Here is a 20,000-nt window from a genome sequence, read left to right as displayed (position 1 = left end):
CTCAAAAAATGGGGGCGCCTATTTTACCCACAGTATTTTTGTTAGTACGGTCCCAAATTTTGGTGAACTTCCATCTCCAACTGTAGCACGTAGCCGGGCACAACGAATCCTTCTTTATCATGTAATATTCGGTGTGCACATTTCTCAAGTCGATTACCACGACTTTTTTCCGTGACCTTTCGGATTTCATGGGGGCTGCCATTTTGTTTTCATATCCTTAGTGTGTTCCGGTCTGAAACCGGTTTAAAACACCACTAGGTGGAAACCCCAAGACAATGACGGCCGCCTTTTTCGAAATAACATTTTCAGAGATTGTACACAAAAACAACGCCCGAACGGAAAGACAGAATGTGTCTTTCGCTAGATTGCAAGTCAGGCTTTTCACTTTTCCGATGAAGACAACCGCTGAGAGTGAAGAAACGACGCTGTTCGACTTCAAAATCTCCAGTCGCAGACGACCTTCGCTTTCGCAGTACAGTCTATAGGCAGGTGCAATGTTTTGTCTTCAAGAATGTACCACTTGCTTGATTTTGATTGTTTGTTCAGCTCATTGGCACGAAATGCATATTGCTAAATATCAATTTGTTGAATGAAAACGGAATAAGTGAAGTTCAAACATTTATCTGCTTGCAAAAACAATCGCAAGGATAGATCTATCTGCTTCATTGACAGACAGATTTTCATTGAATTTCAAAAGCATGACTCGGTTTGCAGGGTCTCCGATTAGATCTATCTAGTGTTTGTTTTCTTAGATTTATTGGCCATGTGGGCTGTTTACGATCATAACACTGTGTTGGTTTGTGCTGGTCAGTGCAATCTGCGGATCAAAGGGGATTGACCACATGGTGAAGCAGTGATCAACGCAATCTCAATGGCAAAACGAAAGGTACAGTAACATGCTTGTGATTTTTTTAATTATTATTATATGAAGTCTTATATCGCGCGCGTATCGCCAGACTCGGACTCAAGGCGCAGGGATCTATTATGTAATGTCTGTGGCGATCAACATAGTTCTTAACTCGAGTCTAACTGATCATGCTTATTAGGCCAACAAAAAAAAATTGTCTGTTTAGGGTAACATGACCAAAAAAAGTAGGGTCGGTAGGTAGGTAGGGTTTTGTTTTTTTGTTTTGTGTGTGTGTGTGTAAATGCTATGTTGGCTGAACATTCACTTCTTAATTAATGCTTGGTTACTTCCAGTATGGCGCGCGACGCTCACTTTCGTTCCTAATGAAACGCCAAATGTCTCTTTTTAGCATTTTTACCTCTTTTTTTTTCTTTTTTTTTTTTGAAATCAAAAAAAAAGTTTTTGGGTCGGCGCCAAATCGATAGGGTCGGTCGGGTTACCCTAAACAGACAATTTTTTTTTTTGGCCTTAGTATTCAATTACATACGATATATTCTCCGCCCCAGCACCACCCTCACCCCATAGCACTGCCAATCAGCCTCTACACTACAGTCCAACAACTACACCTCTAAAAGCCCCCCCCCCCCCCTTCCGTGCAACATATGTTGCCGTATGCACATGTGTGTGGTCATAGGGAGTGCTCTAAATCTAATAGTTCCAGAACATACTCGACCACACTCATACACAGGGTACTGACAAAGGAACTTTTTTTCAGTCTCCATCAGGGCTGAGTGTCACCTAATATATGCAGACAGGTGTAACGGACGTTTTAGCAGCCACTGTACCACACATGTCATAAGGTAAATATAGGTATATTAGTATATTTACAAACTGTTCACTCTGTTGGTTTTTCTTGCAGTATTTATTCAGAAACTCTGTAAATTGTGGCAATTACATATATGAAGACGTTCAACTTATTATTGAAGAAATAGAATCAAAAATGGTTTATTCTGTATTTGAATTTTGATCATGTGATCAGAGAAACAGTTTCTTGAACAGCTAAGCTACAATTACAAGGTCAACAACATAAACAGGTGACTGGAGACCCAAGCATTGATTTAAAAAAAAATATGCACAGCAATGTTTACTGTACTGGGGGGGGGGGGGGGTGGGGGTGGATTTAAAGTGGTCTTTTGGCTTCCAGAGAGGTGCTACGCCTGTTAAGATGGAAATGAAATAGAATAGTCGATGGTAAGGGTTATCACAAAACAGCAAGGATAATGTTGCATGCCTGTATTTTCAGTTTGAGTTTTTTTTTTAATTAAATACTAGTATTACTAGTTTTCTGATTAGCTATAATTCACGTGAGAATATTATAAGATGCTACTTTTTTATACAATTTTTTTTTATAAGATTACCTCATTGAGGCTGACAGGAACATAATTGAGGAATACTTATAATTTCTTGGCCAGTTAAAAAAAAATTAAACCCTTGAAATGAAGTTTACGCAGGTTACATGAGGATATCTTAATTGGGATAATGCATTTACCAGTAATTACAACGAGAGATTTACTTAGAAAAACTGAAGTCATTCATAAACAATAATTATGATTACAATCACAGAGTAAGGGGAAACATGGCCTTTGGTCTGGAACAGCAGCTGTAATGGGTCAAACCTGTCTGAATGTGCTTTATTTTTTATTTTTGTATACCTAGTGTGAACATGTTGATAAGATGAATACTTGATTAAATATGTGCAGGAGCTACTTCGGCAGACCCATATGGCTAGTATCCCAATGCAGTGAAGGTGAGTTCATTGATTTATGTTTTTCCCACGTTTTCTGTGTTTGATGTCAGCCGTGATTACCCAATGAGAACTTCAAAACATGTTGCTGACTTGCGAAAACCCAACCATGAAATCTGATGTAGTTGTGTTGCCCATCTAGAGGATATAACATCTAATTTCGTGATAGCATAGCAATTTTGTGTACCTGACTAAATCTCTGCACATCACAGTGAAGTCTTACTTTATGATCAGATGATTCAATACCCCCCCCCCTCCCCCGACTAAACAACGAAGAGCAGGCACTACACACTCACATAACTACCAACTCCACAATGTCATTACATAATCAAGCAATCAGGAGAATGAAAGGATTCACCAGTGCTCCGCCACTCGGTTGGATAGCCATCACTAGGCACAACAAAATCCATTATTGAGGGTTTCTTGGACGTTTCTGAAGCTAGGGCTTGAAAGCTTCACATACACAAATTCCTAAGAAAAATCCTTGTCCTTGAGTAAGATTCCCAGTGAATGGGGCCAAAGACGACAAAAATTAATAATAATTTTTTTTAAAAATCAAAACATTGTTAAATTTGTTGTTTTACTCAATGTGAAAGTCTGACCAAATCTGCGACATTGAGGCAAACAAGTTGGGGTGGGCCTTTAACTAAATACTCTGAAACCAGCAGCTGCTATTGTATTTGTGTTGTCATTATGTACTGCTTGCACTAAATGCATTTTCTTTTATCTCCTCAGAATCGAGTCACCCATGCCAGAGAAAGGCCATTGACATGCAGGGCACATAGTAAAACATATATAATTATGGCGTGCAAGTCGGTCGACAGGTGCGCCCCATTATCATCATAACAAGAGATGCAGATCATAGTTTCTTATGTTTTATGTTGGGTGCGACTTTCCTGCATGTGCACAAGTCCCTAGATCTGCTTTAATTTTAATGTAGAATTTCATTATCAGATAATTTGAAACATTTTGTTTAATTAAATTGTAAATACGTCCCAGTCAATTTGCAGCATTTTTTCTTTATTGTTCTTCTATATACCCTTAAAACTAACACATGCTAAAAACAAATTGTAACAAGAAGTGTTTGTTCAAGGGAGATCATCTGAAGCTTTTTTTTTTAAATCTGTAAAATTGCATAGTGACATCCTCCAAAAATAAAATGTCTTAAGAATAAAGGTATCTACACGGGTTGTCTACCTATTTCTTAATAGCATTGCTTTTAAGTATAACTTTTTTTCTCAGAATAATTTTGTTAATAAGTTTTATTCAAGGGAGGCAATAAAAAATTTGTCCAATTGTGTTTAACATTTCTTGTAGCCCCAAGAAGTGTGTTTTGTCTTGTAACTATTGTGATTTGAGAGCTTTAGCACTGAATGCTTTGCATCCTGGTGTGAATAGCATTGTAAAGCTTGCCTCTTGCTAATTTAGAGCAGTAGAATAGAAAGCAGCCTACTCCACAATCTTCTTTCATTTTCTGGGCTTACTCCTTGACAAGAGAACCACGAGATTTGTTTTTATTCCGATGTTGACTTTTCTATTCAATTAAATACTTAAATCCTACGTGCAACACAAACCTTTTTTGTGTTGGTTTGTTTGTTTATATTTATATTTTGTATGTATAGACCGTACTAGAGACCAGTCTTTCACCGCCGTATAATTGATCTGGAAATCTCCGCTAAGCAGTTCAATAACATAATGTGTACAAGGCTAAAGCATTTCTGCTACTCCACTCAAAAACTACGCACTCGTACTCTCTCCCTAATTCATGCAAAATTGTTTGCGGATTAGTAAAATTTGCGTGAAATATTGAATTGCGATTTTTTTTTTTTTTAAATTACGTAATCTTCAAAATAGATGAGTGTTTACTGAAGCGATAAACTATTTATACAAGTTAATAAGAATGGTTTGTAAGATCAAATACAAACCAGCAATACAACTGCTGTCGATAGATTACCCCCCTTGACTTCAATGTCTGTTGGGTCAAACTACGCCAGACATTTCTCTTCTAGTGGCTCCATAGCATGAGATACAGGCTCCGAGGCAGAAACTGCTTCGTTCTGAACTTGAATACATCGGTTCCTCTTAGTTACATATGGTCTTTTAATTCCTTCTGTCGTTTCAATGCAACAGGTAATCAAGCCTTTGAGTGTTGCACACTGTATCAAGTTCTGGTGTATTAGCGATCGAGAAGTTTACGAGGTAGTTGCAGAATTGATGTTTGTACCTTTCTGGTCAGTAATATCAGGAGATAAAAAAAATTACATAAGGCTAAGAAAATTGACGCCTCATCTGTCTCGGTTGCTAGACTTCATCGTTCATAGCATAATAGCAATACCATTTGTTGTGTAGAATCAATGTTATTTTTTTCTGAAATAAAATATTCATGATTCTGATCGAGTGAAGATATCAGGGCCGGACCCAGGGGGGGGGGGGTTCCAGGGGTTCCGGAACCCCACCCCTGGAAAAAGCATGTACCTTGCTTTGACTTTTACTAGTTTTAGCACCAAAACAATGCTGCTCTTAACCCTCAAAACAAGGCCCAGAATGCACCAGATTGCACAGATTTTAACCGTTTTTCAACAATTTTCCGGGGGAGCATGCCCCCGGACCCCCCTAGTTCAGCAGGCGCGCGCTTGTGGCTTCGCCACTTCGATGATTTGCCCCCCCAAAAAAGGAGGAACCCCCCCCTTACAACTCATTTGGTCCGGCCCTGGATATGTGTCGAAAGCTGAATAAAGCAATGCGTTTGTCTTTGACTGGTGAAGTAGAGCTGAAGCTTTTTGTGCTGGATGTAAGCTTAGTTGGTTTTATCACACACACACACACACACACACACACACACACACACACACACACACACACACACACACACACACACACACACACACAACCCTGATGTTTGTCAAAAATGTTGCATGTTCCTGCTTCACAAATGCCTGCACAAAAGCACACGGATGTACACGTACCTCCCTACATCACGCTGCCAAGCCGGGTGACACTGGAATACGCCGCGTCACTGCATGACGTCAAACGCATCAGCTGTTCGCAGTGAGTATCTCCAGAAAATCGCCTCTAACTTCTTCCAAATAACATATCATAACATTGCTGTTGTCTTCACTTTAGCATAAGGTGTTATAGTATCCTGGAATCGATTCATTTTGTTCCTCGGACGCATGTGTGGACGTAGATATAAGATTATTCACAGTTCTCAAGCGTATTCTGTTTAAATCTAGGTTTTCCACGATTCTCATGGAAAATCAAGCTCACGAACTAACCTGCAGACAATCGGAGAACGTTCGATGGTCATTTATCAGGGGCGGACGAGGGGGGGGTTTCTGGGGTTTCCGGAAACCCCCCCCCAGCCAAAAAATAAAAATATTTTTGTGTGTTTTTTTGGGTTGAGTTTCAATTTGTTGGGTATTAATCAGTGACAAAATCTGCTGCCTGGAACTAGTAATGATCATCCTCAGAATGCACCAGCTTGCACCATTTTGCATCCTTTTTTTCAAAATTTTCCGGGGGGGCATGCCCCCGGACCCCCCTAGCAAGCTAGGCGCTTCGCGCCGTCGGCTCGGCGCTTCGCGCCTTCACACCCATATCTTCACAATATACTTTTGGAAACCCCCCCCATAAAATGAACTGATCCGCCCCTGTTTATTGATAGTTCAGTCACTTGTTGAGACGTATATAGTGCTGTAGTTTGATTACACTGCATGCATTTCTGAAGTCACCCAAGTTTTTGTCGGGTGTGCGCCGGATCCTTTTTTATTTTTTCATGGGTGTGTGCCGCGTCACCGATCGGGTGAGCGCCGCGTCAAGTACTTCAAAATAATATAGTTGGGTCTCTCTGTGTCTGTCGGTCTGTGTGTGGCAGTTTGATGCGAAAAACAGCTCTCCACAGAAATATGACTTAGCTGGATGTTTTTTGTCACTTTTATGCAAGATCAAGAGAACATAACACAGCAGTTGTGTGTTTTCCAGTAATTGTGGACAGACTCAACTCAAAACTCTCTCTCTCTCTCTCTCTCTCTCTCTCTCTCTCTCTCTCTCTCTCTCTCTCTCTCTCTCTCTCTCTCTCTCTTTGTTCATTCTATAAATCCCCAAAAGATAACATCTTTTTCTTTCTTGTTTCAGCATATCTGGTCATGGATTTTCGCTGTGCTCACTGTTTCCAGGAGTTTGAGGATTTTAAGTCTGTAATTAATCATTGCGTTGCAACACATCCAAACAACCAACTGCAGTACCGCTGTGTTTCATTAAACCACAAGACAGGAAAAAAGTCCTTTATTTGAAAACAGTTTTCTGTAGTGCCAAGTGAGTTGAATGAACGCAATCAGAAGATCAATGTATCAGGCAATGACAGAATTAAAATTGTTGACTGCGATCAGGATAGTGAGAACGGTACTGAAAAAAGAGAAGCTAGTGTTTCTGAGATCATCGATCAAGAAGCAGACGCCGCCACTGACGCTGAAGATGCAGTCTTTTTGGAGAATTTGAAAATCCTGAAGGACCTAATACCTGAAGTCGCCAAAACATTTCATGACCTTGGTCTACTGGACACCTGGGTTTCGTTTCATGAGTTGATTGTGAGTGGGACTTTCCCAACAGACAACATCAGCTTTCGATTGTGTTCTTTAAGACTGGACATTCGTGAAAAGATTTTTCCACAATCTTGGTAAAGTTCCCGAACTCGGGTTTTCTTTGCCGGCGTTGACGTCATGGCTGGGAGGCCTATAGCCTCACTTAGATCTTGAAGTGGTTGCGTTTGAACAGTTTCTTCCACGGACTTACATTACCTGGACAGCTGTCTTCGCGCCAGCTGCTCTTTGTCTCTGTTAATAACTGGCTTGAGCGGTCAAGGTCACCAAATGACTGTGTCGCTTACTTCCGGCGAATGCTCGAAATGGTGTTCAGAGAGAATCCTGATGCAGCGATGGATCCTTTTATTGAGCAGATAATCAATGTAAGTTTGCTTGTTTTTATTACAAAAGTGAGTTTCAGAATGAGTGGTTTGTAGGAGTATTGTGAATCACTGATTCAATTACCAAACTGAAGTTGACAAGTGCATGTGTCACGGAACGCGAGTGACTGACTGACTCGAGAAGTACGAGTTGCCACGTTTTTGTTGTTGTTTATTTTTTTTTTTTAAAGATTATGAGAAGTTAAAATGTTTTGATGTGGCATTTCGTACGTCAGTTCACAAGAAACTTGTTTTGGTTGTAGCTAACGATTCCAATCCATTTCCTAAGCATAACTAGAGCGAGAGAGAGGGATTGTAACTGTGTAAGAAAAGAAAAAGAAAAAGGGGGAGTTCTGATCACAGATGTTTGTGATCTGACAACAATATGCAGTCTAAGAATTTTCATTTGTTTCTGAGAAGAGGGCAGTGCAAAAGGACAGCTTACGGCCTTAGGTGAAATTGAATTGCTTTCAGATTCAGTATCTTATATGAATATGAGGAGCCACAAGCACTTTGATAAAAAAAAAAAGAGAAGTCAAGGAACGAGACTTTGTACTACCACAGACTGATGTCCCATTAAATTGAAATTGAATAATTACCATTTTTCAGTTATCTCAAACTTAACTATGTTTTTGTTATTTACTGATTTTTGACTTTTGGCTTGGGTACGGCCAAGTCAAAAAGGTGGGAAAGGTTAGAAATAGTCATAACAAGTTCACTTTTGGGTCTTTTTCAAATCTGTTTGATGCATCTTTTCTGTGACCATTGTGGCTATGCACTGACACACAAAAAAGTGGAGAAAGGGGAGAAATGAAGATTTTTTCTTACTACATCACAGTCAGGGATTGTTGACATGTACATTGTCAAGAGGTCAAAACAAATTTTAAAAGCTGTTGGACACTGCACTAGTGTTGCTTTAATCAAGGCGAGTCTGGAACAATAGGTCCACCCCACCAAAAGGTCAACATGGAATTAGTTATGATTTTTTAGCCTTTTGGCTTGGGTACGGCCAAGTCAAAAAGGTGGGAAAGGTTAGAAATAGTCATAACAAGTTCACTTTTGGGTCTTTTTCAAATCTGTTTGCTGCATGTTTTCTGTGACCATTGTGGCTATGCACTGACACACAAAAAAGTGGAGAAAGGGGAGAAATGAAGATTTTTTCTTACTACATCACAGTCAGGGATTGTTGACATGTAGGTCTACATTGTCAAGAGGTCAAAACAAATTTTAAAAGCTGTTGGACACTGCACTAGTGTTGCTTTAATCAAGGCGAGTCTGGAACAATAGGTCCACCCCACCAAAAAGTCAACATGGAATTAGTTATGATTTTTTAGCCTTTTGGCTTGGGTACGGCCAAGTCAAAAAGGTGGGAAAGGTTAGAAATAGTCATAACAAGTTCACTTTTGGGTCTTTTTCAAATCTGTTTGCTGCATGTTTTCTGTGACCATTGTGGCTATGCACTGACACACAAAAAAGTGGAGAAAGGGGAGAAATGAAGATTTTTTCTTGCTACATCACAGTCAGGGATTGTTGACATGTACATTGTCAAGAGGTCAAAACAAATTTTAAAAGCTGTTGGACACTGCACTAGTGTTGCTTTAATCAAGGCGAGTCTGGAACAATAGGTCCACCCCACCAAAAAGTCAACATGGAATTAGTTATGATTTTTTTAGCCTTTTGGCTTGGGTACGGCCAAGTCAAAAAGGTGAGAGGGGTTACAAATAGTCATAACAAGTTCAGTTTGGGGTCCTTTTGAAATCTGTTTGATGCATCTTGTCTGTGACCATTGTGGCTATGCACTCAAAGTCAAAAAAGTGCAGAAAGGTGAAAAATGAAGATTTTTCCTTCTTACAAGACAATGTGTGATTTGGCACATTTTGCCTCAGTCTTTATCAAGAGCCTGTCTAACCCACTTTGAAGCTGTTGGAGACTGCAGTAATGTTCCTTACATCAAGGCGAGTGCACAATGGTGCATTTTTAACCCACCCCCCCCCTAATGTTCACTTTAATATCAATCAATCAATAGATATTCAGTCACAGTTTAACTAACTCATTCACCCTGATCACTCACTCATCCTGTTCTATTGTATTTGTGCTAAGTTTGGTTTGCAGACTTTATTCTTTTTCTCAAATTTCTGTCCTCATGGCATCAAGTGGTTTTGTTTATAAATGCCCCCCCTCCCCCCTCCACACACACTTCATACTATTAACACACATATTTCTTAATAAGTTATAATCTATAATTGCGATAGCGATAGGTACGTTCTCTGTTAAAACTAAAAGTATTGACCGTTTAATTATTTAATTACCAAGTTTTAAACTGTGACCACTATTGTTAATGGGGAACTCCAGAGCCAAATGACGTGAGCAAATCTTGACTTTGTCTGGATTGAAGCTGCCGTCAGCGCGATTTATGGCATGGATCAACGCAGCACGCCATTTGTTTTGGTCAACACTGACTCCAGCCTTCGGAAGTTTGACGAAAGAAAGCCCTCTACATTTCGTTTGCGTCGTGTGGCATCCAAAAATACAGCAGTTTGAACCGCTTCCCTTGCACATATATGCCATTTTTCGCGAAGTAGCATCAGGACCGAAACACGCCAAAGCCGATGTCGGCCATTAACCGGAAGAAGCGGGCACCGCGCGTCAGGTGGGTGTGTCAAACAGGCACTTATTCGACCTTGACCCTAAGACAGCCGTCCATCTCATGTACGTCCGTGGTTTCTTCAGTACTTACATCCAAGAAGCTATCAAGGGTGACAGCGGACAATTCCATCTGTAATGAAATGGAAAAGACACATACACGGATCAGTTCATGTACTTCCTGAGTTCAGCTTGTATCAAAAAGTACGCAATACCACCATTAAACGATAACCTATGGCCAAGTAGAAACGAAAGTTGTTGACGCGGCGCACACCCATGGCAAAGCTAAAAGTGATCGGGCAGACACCCGGCGAGTGACGCGGCGTACACCCGTGAAATCTTTCGGTGACCAAATGAATTCACGAACTGTGATCAAAGTATACCAACTTGAATAACAAAAAGTGACGTGCGTATCACGAAATGGCCTTTAATTACTCTCCAGGTATCTGCAGCTTTGTCCGTGAGGTTATTTTTCCATACGAACTGAGGAATGCCTAAATTTACACTGAATATGCTTGAAAAGTGTACATAATCTTACTTCGAGGGCCACGCATATGTCGGAGGAACAAAATGAATCGATTCCAGGATACTATAGCACCTTATGCTAAAGTGAAGACAACAGCAATGTTATGATATGTTATTTGGAAGAAGTTAGAGGCGATTTTCTGGAGATACTCACTGCGAACAGCTGATGCATTTGACGTCATGCGGTGACGCGGCGTATTCCAGTGTCACCCGGCTTGGCAGCGTGTACATACCCGTGCAAACAATCTACCACGGCAACACCACAGCCCCACACATAAATTTTATCCAAAAGTTGTCTGAATATCAATACTGGCAATCTTGGTATTGAACGGGGAACTCTATTTTCATGGCGTATGTGGTCTAGGTCTCATTTTATACATGCTAAACCACCCTTACAAAATAAAAAGCCACAAATCGTGTAAGCTAATCGACTAAACAAAAACCAGACAAGCGAACAGATTTAGGTAAATAATTATGCCATGCAAGGAACATTTCTTTTGAATTCGGTCGATGCTTAGATCTAGAAAAAACACCAGCTCACTTTATGGGGATTTGAATAGTGCTGTTTCACGAGTTCCAGATCTAGACTGACAAGGTAGAACATTTATTTTTAGCTTGCAAAATCGAACTTGCCCTGCAGTCACCTTAAGTCGAACCGCTTTCCCTGCCACCGGGGGTAGCAGTTTGGCGGGGGGAGGGCCATAGAGTCGGCACACTGGGAGTGGAACTTGACGAAATGTCACCGCCTAGGGCCTAGTACGATAGCTTCTCTCCGCTTCAAACTTGTATACGGATTACGATTCCTATCCCCAGTTTCTCATGTTGGTAACCACTGGCTATTTGTCAGATGTGTCGTTCTCCCACATTTGAACGATGCTGTAGTGCGAGCCGGTCAAAATGCCCTTTAGTTGTCAATCCACGTTCTCTTTTTCCGCACAAACTGTTTTGCGTTCCGGACCGGAACACACTGAGGAGATGATCATTGACTATTTCTGATTGGACAGAGATCTGTAGCAAGGGGATCGCCGAGACACAGTCTGCGCAACAAAGGTCCCGTTTCGCGCAATCGCGTCCTCATGTGCCAAAGCCACTTCCGGTTCAGAGATAATACAGACGCACAACGTGCTCGTTTCTCTGCAGCGGAGATTCGGATACGTTTTTGGAAATTTGGATAAAGCAGACCGCGCTCACCATGGGCTCAGATTGTGCACTTGTGAATTGTCCAGCTAAACGGACCATCAATCGTGGACTATCTTTCTTCAAAGTGCCTAAGAAAGGTGTGAACGATGAGTGGAGAAGTCAACTTTTGCAAATGATCGGTCGAAAGGGTTCAACCCAGACACTGCCAACATTTGTTCCCGACACTTTCTGCAATCTTGCTTCCACACAAGTGAGTATATATCAGATATCAGATGTTTTTGAATGCGCAATGGTTTGCAGAGTATGTTTAGCGCTTAGCGTCATACTGCTTTCCGAAGGAAGACTGAGAAATCAGCCCGAATTTCTATGTGAGTAACCTAACACTGGCAATGTCAATGTGATGCAGTAGCTGGCAAGCAGTACTAATACTAGCCCAGAGTTGCAGGCACTAGGTCAACCCCACCTGCCCCTTGTTACCCCCACACTTCGCTGCCAGCCAGCCAGCCAGCAGCGGTCACTGAGTGCAGACTTTGGAGAGTACATATGAAAGAGGTCAGCTGTGCAGGATTAAGAGCAGTGCTGAACAAGTTCTTGCTCAAATAAAACCATTACCATGTAACTGTTTCCAACGAGTTAATGTAACTATGTTGATATCATTGTAAGAGCATGAGCGAATTGCTTTATAATCTTGAACTTTAGCATTGTAAATTCATTGCTCACTATTTTTATTTAGTGGCATTTAAGCCTCCAATTTTGCACGTAGGCATTCTCTCATCATTTTTGTCGATTAAATGTCTAAATGACTTTATTTTGCTTAAGTTTGGAGCTCAATCTATCAATTATATTCACGACAAATATTCTTTAAGTACAGGGACTTGCATCAAAAATAAGTAAAATATGCTACTTGACTGTGAATGTGATGAATTTACAATGCTAAACTGAGGCTTTAGCAAAGTTCAAGATTACATGTTCTGACTTCTGCGTCTGCTCACCTTAATCTAAATCACACACCACGTTAGTAGGGTAACGATCTAGCACACTAAAAAACACTGTGTTTCCTATAAATACCAAGGTCAGCCAGTAGTGTTACTAGTAATACTAGTTAGCACCTATGGATTTGAACACAACGCGAGGCATACTGATTTTGCAACATTACACAGAAAAAAAGATATCATAGCTTTACACGTGATAATGAATTGCAGTATACTACATCATAATTTTCATACTGATACAGTGATAGTAATAATTATGATAATCTAAGATTTGTGTGTGTCATGATTTCATCTTAATTTTTATGATGTGTACCAACTACAATAGCTTTCAAATCGATCAATAAGTGAATAAAATCAAAATTTATTTTTTCTTGTTTGTCTCTTTACAGCTCCCAATCAAATCTGTTGAAACGCCACAACCACAGCCTCAACCACAGCTTCGGAAACTACCCGTAAGTGTATGGTTTAATTGTATACAGTGGACCCCTCTTTTAAAGAACCCCCAGTATGTCAGATTTCCTATTAAGTATTAGACATCCTCTCCTGTCTGAAAAGAATCTAAATAGAGAAATCAGGTCTAAAAAAGGGGTTCCACTGTCATGTGTTTGACTTTGTTTTCTGTGTACACAGTCTACAATTACTTCTTCTGCGTTTGTGGGCTAAACATTTTACGTGTATGACCGTTTTTACCCCGCCATTTAGACAGCCATACGCCACTTTCGGAGGAAGCATGCTGGGCATTTTCGTGTTTCTATTATTGCCCACCGAACTCTGTATAGATTACAGGATCTTTTTGGTGCGCACTTGGTCTTGTGCTTGCGTGTACACACGAAGGGGGATAAGGCACTAGCAGGGCTGCACATAAGTTGATCGGGAGATCGGGAAAATATCCACCTGAAATCACCAGGCGCTGCCTGGATTTGAACCCACAACCCTCCGCTTTGGAGGCCGGTGTCTTTCCACCAAGCCATTGCGCCCGTCAGTCTACAATTACATTTACAAGCTGTACCTATTTTGCAGGAGTGCAGTTTTACAGCTACAAGACAACCATGTTGTTGTTACAGGTGTTCTGTAGCTCAGTCACGATTCTATTTCTATCATTTATCAACAGTTTGGATGATATTATGAATTTATTACTACAAAAAAAAAGTATTTAACTTAAAAAAACAAGAAGGGAAAGTTGTTGGAACGTTGTTATTGACAATTTTACGTTACATATGTTGACCCAACGGTCTTTTAAGCGCAGAGTCAAACAATAAACAACAAGAACTTAGCTTGGCTGATTTACTTGTCTGTGGCTGTGCACTTAAAAGACCGTTGGGTCGACATATTTGTGACAACAACTTACCTTTATGGTTTCCCATAAATCCATTAATTTATGTTCTGAATTTGTTTGTGCTAACAACCCAAGGGAGACAACCACTTCACACAATCATACTATGAAACAAGCCAACACTGTGATTGCGAATGTTGTCGCTGGATCTACCCAGCGACTGCATTTTTGAGAAAACCAACGTATTTATACATCTCATCAATCAAAAATGCATACTGTTTAGCACCAAATTGTTTGGATACATAATCATCATCAATCAATCAATCAATCAATATGAGGCTTATATCGCGCGTATTCCGTGGGTACAGTTGTAAGCGCAGGGATTTTTTTTTTTAAATTTTTATTGTATGCAATTTATATCGCGCACATATTCAAGGCGCAGGGATTTATTTATGCCGTGTGAGATGGAATTTTTTACACAATACAACACGCATTCACATCGGCCAGCAGATCGCAGCCATTTCGGCGCATATCCTACTTTTCACGGCCTATTATTCCAAGTCACACGTATTTAGGTGGACATTTTTATTTATGCCTATGCAATTTTGCCAGGAAAGACCCTTTTGTCAATCGTGGGATCTTTAACGTGCACACCCCAATGTAGTGTACACGAAGGGACCTCGGTTTTTCATCTCATCCGAGGCAACATGTTATTATAAAGTACCCGAAATTGTGAGAGTATCCGGTCGACTAGATGGACAATTGCCTCCCTTATTATATCACACCGGCCTTCTCACAATAAATACTAGCTGCCTTACAGTCACCTGGCAGCAGGTTAAATGCAACATTATTTACATCACAATCATTGAAATTTGTTTTACAGGTTAATGCAACATTATTTACATCACCATCATCGAAATTTGTTTTACACACTGGGGACCAAGTTTCCCCTCTTTTTACATCACTGGCGGTAAAACGCCCTCAAATTGTATGTACAGCAGGAAAAAAGTTTGTATTGACCCTCACTTGCCCTGTTTACAGACCCACTGTAAGCCACCAAATGTACCCTTACAGTGAATTTGTATAAGGTTATCTTGCGCCTTACTGGGTATCGCAAAACAAACAAACAACCCAAAACCCAACATGTGCATTGTTTTTAGACAGCACATGCCAGTAACAAAAATGAACAATGGGCATTCCCTTCCATGGTAATACGTTGCACCATCTACAGACCTATTGTAAGCCACCAAATGTGCCCTTACAGTCAATTTGTAGAAAGGTTTTCATGCCCATAATTGTTATCCACAAAAGCATTAATATATATACGTTGTTGTCAGTATCGGCAGAACCTTATGTGTTATTAACATATCAATTGAAAAACAATCTTGCGATATTGTAACTAGCCTTATTTGCAGACCAAATGCAAGCCACCAAATGTGCCCTTGCACTCAATTTGCAGAACCGGCCTCCTGACAGTAGCAACAATTCAAGAAATTGGGTGGCAGGCGGGGTTGAGGTGGAAAACTTTGCGGACTGAGTGGACGCGTTCTTTCTTGTTGACATGTTGTAGGTGGAAGGAAGCATTGCCTTATGCGTTATGGGTATTTAAACGATGGTATGAAATTTTCGGATTGGGTACGAAACGAGAATTCCTCAACAGTTCACTACTCTTGCCAACCATTCCTTCACATAAATTATATTTTATGGTTTCCCATAAATCCATTTTCATACTATGAAACAAGCCAACACTGTGATTGCGAATGTTGTCGCTGGATCTACCCAGGAGGCCGACGTCTTACCACCATGCCACTGCGCCCGTCAGATATATTATATATATGTAATTGTAAGCGAAACCAAATTCTGCACAAAAGGGTGACCACCCTGGATTTGAACCCATTCTTTAATTTGGACACCAAAGTCTAGTGCTTTACCAATTGATTGAGCGAAAATTCATACCCCCATTTTAACACATACCAACATTCAAGGGAGAGTAGGTGTTGCATTTAAAAGTGCACATGTCAAGGTCTCTTCTGCTTATCATGGTACTAACTGACTCACGTGCTATTTGTGAAACACTTCCATTGTTATCCAGTTGCTCTAGCGCTGAGAGTTTAAACTCCAATGTGTAGCAAATCATTTGCGGCATCTTGTCACACTGAGATCTTTGCAGCGCGCGCGAAATATTTTCAATTTCTGAAAAACAACAACAGAACACTTAATAATATTTTTAATTTCACCTTACTCTAAGTCTAATGACATGGGTGCAACCTGGAAAATTCCAAAAACCTGCAAAAGTTGGGCGGGGTACAGGGGCAGCGCCCCGTTGGGGGGGTCTGGGAGGCTTCACCCCCCATAAGCTGAAGCTTTTTTAGTATTTAAAATGCAAAAAAAAAACCTCCTGGAACAAAAACATACAAAGTAAACCATACTATTCATCCTAAAATGTGTGCTCTCTTACTAGTCTTAGTGATTCATGAATCATTATTATGCTCGTCAACTTTTCAAAAACCGGCACTGCCGGCAGCCGATGAAACCAAAAACCGGTTGCCGGCGTGTAGCCGGCAGAGTTGCACCCATGTAATGATAAAAAAAATAGGGGGTGGGCGTAAAAAAATAGGGGGTGGGCGTTTACTAGGCACCGTACCCTGTGCGCATAATTTGACCAAAACTAGGGGGTGGGCGTTTACTCGATACTGGGCGTATACAAGGTAGTTTACGGTTCTTGAATCAAGGTCTTCCTTTTCCGCTAGATTCACTCATCACTGTTGCATTTTTATAATTACAGGTTCGGCGCCAAGCCCCACCAGAAGTCCTGAGAGTCAACTACTTCACACTTGAAGATGTTCGAAAGGATAGCCTTAGTGTTGGAACTCTAGATTTCACAATTAAAGTTGCCAGACAGAATTCTCACTTGTTGATGCTGCATGAAATGATGTATGCTTGCAAGTATGCATGAAATCGATTAGTGTGCATGTTAAACTCTCTCTCTCTCTCTCTCTCTCTCTCTCTCTCTCTCTCTCTCTCTCTCTCTCTCTCTCTCTCTCTCTCTCTCTCTTTGTAACACAAACAAACACACACACTTGAGTTATTCCTGTGGTCTTTGGCCTGGATTCCAGCGGGACATTTTCTTGTGTGGTATCCTGAAGACAAAATCACAAAATCAATGAAATACTTGATAAACATCTGAAAGCTTCTTCAAATTGAATATTAAACTTGAAATCCGCATTCATTTTCTAATATTTTATATTAACAACTAAGGTTGCCACACTGAATTCTCACATTCGTATGCTTCATTAATGCTCTCTCTCATACACATACGCGCATGCAGACACGCACACACACTTACTAGTGTTGTTCCTTTGGTCTTGGTTCAGGCTTGTCATCTTGTTAGGATTCCTGAAGATAAATCAATCGCATAATCGATCAACAGCTTCAACTTCAAATGGAACATTGAACTGTTTAAAGAATCAGGAATACCTTTTAGAAACAGACAATGTCATTCTTATGATTTTATTCAATAATTTTTAAGAGTAGACCCGAGACATACCCAGTGCAAGGGACTCCAAACCCGATGTCGATCTTTCAAATGTTTTACGTTTTCATGTGGCGATTAGATCTAAAAAAAAATCAGCGTAATACCATTTCTTATGCTAAAGTAAACAAACGGTTTGATCGGGTTCATTAGAAATACTTATTTCTAGTATTAACTTCGAATTCATCACTGGGAGCAACACAGAGAAATACCCAGTAGTCTAGCTTCGAAAACGATGTCGATCGCTCGCATTCACCGATTCAGTGTTTACGTTTTTCTGTGGCGATTAAAACTCGAAATTCCGCGTTTCACTACCATCTCGAATGCTGAAGAACAAACAATGCATCCACTTAAGATATATATTACCATTGTTAACTTCGATTTAACCACTAGGAGGATAAAAATAACAACCAACCTGAACAATTCTAGATATAATATCGAGCAGAGGTCCATCCATTTCTGCTTCACCGGAAGTAAGCTGGGCACACTTCGCGTTATTTGGCGCTGTGCGAGACCCCGCAAGCAGTATTATGTAGCGGCGCGCGCAGAGTTGGCGATCCCCTTGCTACAGTATCTCTGGATTGGACAATGATGCCAACGCCCACATGACCCTAGCTACAATGTCAAGGTCGGAAAGTCGTGAATAGCGTTCACGGGATACCTCCAGCTTCGCTGGGATAATTGATTAGTTTGCTCGTTAAAGTTGTCATTAAAATCTAATTGTTAGTAACAGATTAAACAATGACTGCATTGTATTCATCATCTTCTCCTGAATTCAAATATTATATAGATATGTCATGTTCATTCTAACAATGTGCTCAGAATTAGAGAAAATAGGTTCAGTAAGTACTAAACGGTCGCATGCTTCGCGGAGACGAGCGTGATCCGTCTTGGAATTGGTAGCCGAGACTTTCTAAATGAATCTCGTAGTCTTGACTGGTTTGTGGTGTTGATATTTTCGTTTGATACCGATTGACTAAATGTTTTTATATCGCTTCACCCCTCTTCGCAGATGAATGTGCGCTCATGGTCCATGAGGAGCCAGACTTGTGGTTAATGCTCGACCGCTTTTCAGAGGCTTCAAAGCTGTTTGGCCTGACAATCAGTCTCGGCAAGACCGAAGTGCTCAGTCAGCCTGCACCAAACGCCGACCCCCTGCACCAACTATCAAAATAGACGGTTCCCAGCTTGCAAACATCGAGAGCTTCAAGTACTTATGAAGTACCATCTCCTGTGATGGCTCCCTGGACATAGAAATTGATGCTCGAATCAGCAAAGCAAGCCAGGCACTGTGGAGGCTTCGAAACAGAGTACTCAACCAACACAACGTCCGCCTCTCCACCAAGCTGAAAGTGTACACTGCAGTGGTCCTTCCCTCTCTCCTGTATGGATGTGCAACATGGACTCTGTTTCGCCGGCATGTCAAGAAACTGGAACACTTCCACATGCGAGCCCTTCGCTCCATACTTGGAATCCAGTGGCAGGACCGAATCACGAACGTTGAAGTGCTGGAGCGCGCAAACTCCACCAGCATTGAATCCGTTGTCATCAAGGCCCAGCTCCGATGGGTGGGGCATGTCATCCGCATGGAGGAGCACCGCATGCCCAGGCGCCTTCTGTACGGAGAGCTTTCATGTGGAAAAAGACAGCAAGGCCGACCAAAGAAACGGTATATTTAAGATTCTGTGAAAGCAAACCTACAGTGGTGCAACATCAAGCCAAAGGAGTTGGAGGAGTATGCCAAGGACCGACCATGCTGGCAAACCTACAGTGGTGCAACATCAAGCCAAAGGAGTAGGAGGAGTATGCCAAGGACCGACCATGCTGGCAAGCCCTAGTACATCAAGCCTCTGCAGACTTTGAAGAGGCCCGCTGTGAGGGACTTGTCGCTGCGCGAAAGCAACGCCATAGCGCTAAACCTGCAGTGACCACAACAGAGGTCCAGTGCCCCCACTGTTCCAGACTCTGCGCCATAGCGCTAAACCTGCAGTGACCACAACAGAGGTCCAGTGCCTCCACTGTTCCAGACTCTGCGCCATAGCGCTAAACCTGCAGTGACCACAACTGACTTCCAGTGCCCCCACTGTTCCAGACTCTGCGCCATAGCGCTAAACCTGCAGTGATCACACAGAGGTCCAGTGCCCCCACCGTTCCAGACTCTGCGCCATAGCGCTAAACCTGCAGTGACCACAACAGAGGTCCAGTGCCCCCACTGTTCCAGACTCTGCGCCATAGCGCTAAACCGGCAGTGACCAGAACAGAGGTCCAGTGCCCCCACTGTTCC

The 20,000-nt window shown here is 41.4% G+C and overlaps 3 long non-coding RNA genes across 3 annotated transcripts; 2 read left to right on the top strand and 1 right to left on the bottom strand.

Annotated features, from left to right (window-relative positions):
• Positions 1 to 1,620: 1,620 nt before the first annotated feature.
• Positions 1,621 to 4,928, top strand: LOC138980749 (uncharacterized). Its single transcript, XR_011460434.1, has 3 exons — positions 1,621 to 1,707; positions 2,608 to 2,654; positions 3,387 to 4,928. It is a non-coding gene; the product is annotated as an uncharacterized lncRNA (long non-coding RNA).
• A 1,835-nt stretch (positions 4,929 to 6,763) lies between these two features.
• On the bottom strand, positions 6,764 to 7,426 carry LOC138979748 (uncharacterized). Its single transcript, XR_011460117.1, has 2 exons — positions 7,213 to 7,426; positions 6,764 to 7,169 (listed from the first exon to the last, which is right to left on the bottom strand). It is a non-coding gene; the product is annotated as an uncharacterized lncRNA (long non-coding RNA).
• A 5,877-nt stretch (positions 7,427 to 13,303) lies between these two features.
• On the top strand, positions 13,304 to 17,088 carry LOC138980748 (uncharacterized). The gene is made up of 2 exons (XR_011460433.1): positions 13,304 to 13,363; positions 16,970 to 17,088. It is a non-coding gene; the product is annotated as an uncharacterized lncRNA (long non-coding RNA).
• Positions 17,089 to 20,000: the final 2,912 nt, after the last annotated feature.

This window comes from Littorina saxatilis, linkage group LG11 (assembly GCF_037325665.1).
Source record: "Littorina saxatilis isolate snail1 linkage group LG11, US_GU_Lsax_2.0, whole genome shotgun sequence".
Taxonomy (NCBI): domain Eukaryota; kingdom Metazoa; phylum Mollusca; class Gastropoda; order Littorinimorpha; family Littorinidae; genus Littorina; species Littorina saxatilis.
Note: the sequence above shows the minus strand (reverse complement) of the source record. Positions and strands in the feature narration are given on the sequence as shown.